The sequence below is a fragment of the Strix uralensis genome, chromosome 21, assembly GCF_047716275.1.
Source record: "Strix uralensis isolate ZFMK-TIS-50842 chromosome 21, bStrUra1, whole genome shotgun sequence".
NCBI classification, from domain to species: domain Eukaryota; kingdom Metazoa; phylum Chordata; class Aves; order Strigiformes; family Strigidae; genus Strix; species Strix uralensis.
The window spans coordinates 1,886,122-1,891,724 of record NC_133992.1 but is presented as its reverse complement, the minus strand read 5'-3'; the positions used below and the strand labels follow the sequence as shown (position 1 = coordinate 1,891,724).

General features: G+C 50.8%; 1 long non-coding RNA gene across 1 annotated transcript; it reads left to right on the top strand.

The window, feature by feature from the left end:
* Positions 1-475: 475 nt before the first annotated feature.
* LOC141953177 (uncharacterized) lies at positions 476-1,976 on the top strand. Its single transcript, XR_012631875.1, has 3 exons — positions 476-533; positions 1,062-1,310; positions 1,784-1,976. It is a non-coding gene; the product is annotated as an uncharacterized LOC141953177 (long non-coding RNA).
* Positions 1,977-5,603: the final 3,627 nt, after the last annotated feature.

The following is a 5,603-nucleotide window of genomic DNA, read 5'->3' as shown; positions in this document are numbered from 1 at the left end:
CACAGCAAGCTGCACTCAGGTTGCAACGGGGCTTCATTTCAGAGCTGGCTAGAAGCTGTGAGCATAAAGCCTTTCTCTTGTTTCTGCAAAAATAAAAAGTTTGCGCTTTTTACAGGTGTGCACCATACCCTGAGACACTCTGGCAATGCACAGCCTTTATTGGGCTTTTCCAAGGCACCCATCCTGGAGTATAAACTTATCCAAATAAACATAACTTTCTACTGAGCAAAATAATTCCTTGGACCCTTGATTAGACAAATATTCTTAGAATAGAAACAAGGCTACTTTATAGCCATAGACTAAACATAGCTCAACAGCTAGATACTGAAACTGCAGACACAAGAATTCCCCTGCCCTGGTGAAACAGCTGACTTGCTGTGCGAGTCACTTAATCCCTCTCAGAAACTTATTGAGGCTTATCAGGAGCACAACGGGCTCTTATTTGGGTAGCCGAGATGACCAGAAGCCGGCCAGAGACCCACCACGGGAACACCCAGTCTTTGATCGTCTGCACAGCGGGGATGGAAATCGGGGTTAGTCTGGGTTTGTCTGGGGACTTTTGCTTCCACTGGGTTTGATAAGGGCCAGGGAGTACAGAGATGTATTTGAGGACTCTTGTCCTTCCAGATGGTGACCGTGGGGCTGGGCTCAGAAAAGCCATATGGGTCAGTTCTGCAGTGCGATGGGGGTACCCAGCTCAGCACTGCCCTGTGTGGGGTGTCATCCTGCCCAGGGGAGCGACAAACAGTGACATCCTTCAGATTCATCATTGAATTGAGACTGTAAGGACAAATGCCACCAACCTCTGTGGCTGGCATTAGCAATGTCATTCCTAAACAATCCAAGGGAGCAAAGAAGGAGAAAATAAAACGTTTCTGAAGTAAAAATAAAAATAGGCAGACTCACACGCTGTCTGTCAAGGAAATAAAATATGCTCAGCTAGGTTGCTGCCAGGACAGGAAATCCAGTGGTGGTAAGAGTCCCCTGGGTGCCGCTAACTCATTCGGGAAGCATTGTTACAACCCTCTCATTGCTCATTTTCTGATTCTTCTCTGCATTAGGTCATTTTCACTCAGCTCATACAGCTCACACATTCCCTGGTGCTGGGGAAGGAAGGCAAATAATACCGACTCTTGGCCAGACTTGAGGCGCTGGGGAAAGCTGGAGAAAAGGTTGCTGAGCAGACCTGCAGGGCAGTGACACAGGGTGAGGATGAGGAGGACCTTCTCCCCAGAGTGACCCACCAACATCCTCCCCCAGCCTGCTTTGGGTACCACTGAGCTGTGCATGGGGCACAGGCAGAGACAGAGGTAATGAAATGGATTCTCACCTTGGAAAGATCTGGGACCCCCCCTCTTCCTTGCCTTCATCCCTTGGCAGAGGGCGAAGACGTGGGGGAGAGGGAGAAGAGCCAAGCAGGAGCAGGTGGGGACTGGGGAAGGGGTGTTTGCATAGGAGCCATTTGCAAGTAATTTCTTGTCCCTTCCTGAACTAATGGGGCAATTATTTCAGACACGTGTTTCTCATGGAAAGTTCCACCCAGCCTGTGCGTCAGTTTGTCAGTGTAGCAGCCCTGTTCTCCTTAACGTGATCACAATGTTTCTAGACAAAGACAAGTGGGTGAAACCTCCTGCTCCTGGGACCGGGGACAGCAGTGACCGGTCACAGAGTGCCAGACAAACCTCCTGGTCCAGGGCAAATCAACAGCTTGGCAGAAAATGGGCTCACATGCTGAAAGCCAATCTGCAAAGCTGAACAAACACCACTCTGTTCTTTGATGTAGCTCCCATGCTTGACGCTAGATATTTGGACGAGTGCATCTGATTTCGTACCCTGTTCCCTCCAACCAGCTCAAGAAGGATGTGGAGAAATTGGAGGGAGTCCTGCAGAGGCTACTGAGGTGGTCATGGACCTCAGGCACAGGATCATGCAGAGGGATGGAGTTCTAACAGCATCCTACAACTTTGGGAAGGACAGCTACGAAGGTGATGGAGCCAAACTCTTCTTGGTAGCACCAGTGACAAAATAAGGGGCAACAGCCACAATATGTGACAACTTTCAGACCTTCAGTCTGGAAAAATATTTTCCTTGTAAGGCTAATACAGTAGAAAAACAGGCCCCCAGAAAAGTAGAGGGTCTCCATTGTCGGAAGTGGTCAAGACTTGGTCAGACAAAGTCATGACTGACCTGATCAGGTGCTGGCGATATTCCTGGTCTGAGGGAGGGTTGGACTGGAGACCCCCAGGGATGCACCCCTGGCACACCGAGGAGTCTGCCCCTCGTTTGGCTGGTGGACGTGGGCAACGTCTTCCAGGATACAGGCACTGAGCCCATGGGAGATGTGGAACAGAGGTGCAGCAGACCAAAGTTCTCATGGGAGCAGTGGAGATGAGTCCTGTGTTTTTGTACAAGAGAAAAATTAATTTCCATGGCTTGGGGATGGGCCTATCGTGTCAATGTTTGAGCTGAGGGAAGAGCTCCTTCCTTTTGCCCTCTGACCAGCTCTGAATCTGTTTTATTCTGGGTAAAAGATGAGAGCTGAGTGCCAGAATTTGGGCTGGATTGGGCTGTGGGGTGATGACGTAGAGCTCAGGGTGACGTCTCTGCTGTCTGCAGCTGCCCTGTCCCCTGATTGGGCAAGCTCATCTCTCTAAATGATGTGACTATACAATTTTGATCTCCAGATTATCGGGTTTTCCAGAACTAATTTTTAGAATTTTTTTTGGTGCCACAAACATGCCAACCACCCAATGTCTGAGCAGCAACCTGATAAGTGTGCAGGGATCAGATGTGCGATGGGGCTACTGGGTGACTCTTGCAGCTATTGCCCAACACATTTCATTTAAACTGTCATTTGAATGCAAACAATTGACTTAATTAACTAGATGATTTTTCAGGTAAACAAAGTGTTGTTACAGGTAGGAAGTCTGATAAGTTAATACAGACAATCATTCCTTTTCTAAAATAAGTAGAGAGGAAGGAAGTAGGATGGGAGTCCTTGCAAATCACGTTTTAACGTAGTGCCAACTTTTATGGCTAAACCATAAAATAGTAGTCTCTGAAGCACTGGCACAACATTAATTAGATGAGAATTATGGACACACTCATTACTGCAGCTTCATTACAGCCCAGGAATCGACTCCGGCAATGAGCGTAGTGGTTCCTGCTGTGCCTGCACTCATTTGCTGCCAGGTGCCCACATGTCAGGGAAATTATTTCCTGGGAGTGCTCACCACCGCTCTGCATGTGCTTCCCACCAGCTGAGGGTCCAGCCAGGTTGTTCACAGCAGATTGGACAATGTTCTGGGTCCATGTGGGCAGTTTTGGGATGCACGGTCTCACAGACCCAGCATGGGGGCTCTGAGTGCAGTTGCAGACTGATCTCACAGGAGGTAATCCTTTCTGTCCTCTTTCTCTCCTACCAGAGAGGAGCCTGAGAAGCAGCTTTAGGGCCACCACTTGAAGATTCAGAGGAGTCTCAGCTTGGACCTGCTGGTCCATCACTGCAGCTGAAAAGGCTTCAAGGGCACTGGCCCCTCTGCAGAAGAGCATTTTAGAGGGATGGAAGTTTGCTGGGAAATGTAGCAGCCCTTGCTGGCTCCTCATTCAGACATGCAGGTCTCCATCTGAGCTGGCCAACCAGAGACCTCTGTGATCTGCTGAGAGACACAGACCCCATGAGAGTTATTTACTCTCCCCCACAGGCACCTGTGTAAGAAGAGGAGACTGGTGTCTTGGCATGCTGCTTTGTCCCCACAGACCAGGACAAGAGCTTCCAGTTCTCCTGGGTCTGGAGAGGCAGAGTCTTCCATGGAAGGTGGGAAGATACTTTTCTGCCTGTGTTATTGGCCACATAGGTCTGTGGAGGTGATCATGTTACCTGTCAGCCAGCCACTATGGTGGGGCTCAGACACTGTAGGTATTTTCCAAGCTCTAGTTTGGTTGGTCTGTTTTCTGGGTCCGTCCTCTTGCGCTGTTCATGTCCTCTGCTTCTGGGGATGGCTGAAGCTCCTGCTTGCTGAGAAAAGACAGGTTTGGGAGATTCGGATGGTTTTTTACCCTCAGGGTCCTATGTCCCCCACATGCTTTCGTTTCTTCAGCTGGATTTTTGAACCCATTGAATATGGCTCCTACTTCTTGGCTTGAAATCCTCTCTGCTCTGTGCTGTGTTTCTCGGGCTGAGGTTCTCTGGATGGGCATCCTCACACCTGGGCTCAGCCTGCCTGTGCAAATAATTTTCAGGACTGCCCTGAGGAGATGCATGGGACCAACTCTTGCTGTAGCATCTCACTGGAAGTGATGCTGCAGGAGGCAGTGGGACCCAGCAGTGGGGACAGGGCTGGGTGAGGTTCAAGCCTGGATTGCAGCAGGCAAATGTGGGCTGGCGGCCACAGACAGAGGGAAAGCGCCAAAGATGTGCTTCCTCTTAGCCATAGAGGTGAAAATGAGAAGGAAATACTGTTGCAGATCTGCTTGGAGGTGTCTGGTTGAGCTGGGAATCACACCACTGCACCCACCCTGGAGAAGGCTGGGCCCTGAGGCTGTTCTTTCCCCTGTGGATTGAGAAGTAATGCAATTCCTGTGACTCCTTCCATGGCTGTCATAGCAGCACAAACATGGGTGCTCAGGTGTGGTATGGAGGAGTGTGGAAATTGTTCATCAGGGGGGTCACTGTTTCCTACTGGTGTGGCTTGGCCAGTCCTGCTACTTCATCCTCAAGCACCCAGGAGATGGAAACAGGAGCTTCGGTGGACGCTTACGTGGTCATGACCAGGTAGGTGGAAAGGGGTTGAAGCAAACATGCTGGTGACGCAGACCTCCATAGGACATGCCCAGTCCTTGGCATGATTTCTCCATCCCCAGGCATCAGGGCAGAGGTTGGTCAAACTCATTCCATATGGGGCCCCCCAGCATCCATTGCATGGAGCAGCTCCTGGTCTTTTCTGGGTGAGGGGGGTCCCTGTTGCCTGATGCTGTTCTGCAGCATCCATCTGCACAACTCCTCCTCCAAACCTATTGCCATTACGTGGGTGAGTGCTGAGCCTGGGGGTTGGACTGTTGGACTGTGATTGGACGCTGGGCAGAGGGCTAAGCACTGAGGAGCTTCTCCCCCTGGTTTAGAGGCAGGGAGCTGAGACACAGAGAGGTGAAAGTCAAAGGTTTTCCTGCTCAGTGTCCAGGGCTTGGCTGTACACACACCAAGCAGGAGGTTCCCCCAGCTTATGTCCCCATGGAAGGTGCTCCATGCCAGGAGTTGCCTTGCTTGGCAAGTTGGGTCCACCAACTGACTCAGTCTCCAGGGAGCTGACCCCAAAGGGGTCCTCTGAAAAATAACCCTTTCCCACATCATGCAGCCAGCTGCGACAGTCCTCACCTCAGAGCTGGACTGGGACCAGATGGGCGATCTTTATTCTGCAGCTTTGTAATTGCTCCCTGCCTGACATCACATCCCCGAGGAGTAATTTTAAAGTACTTCCCCCCCCCCCCCCCCCCCCCCGCCTCCCCCCAGCAATATCCTTGCTGTTAGTTTTCAAAGGCATGTGGGCAGTTGTCCATGTGGCATCATGTAGGCCTCCCCATGTTTAAACCTCCAGACTGGGAGG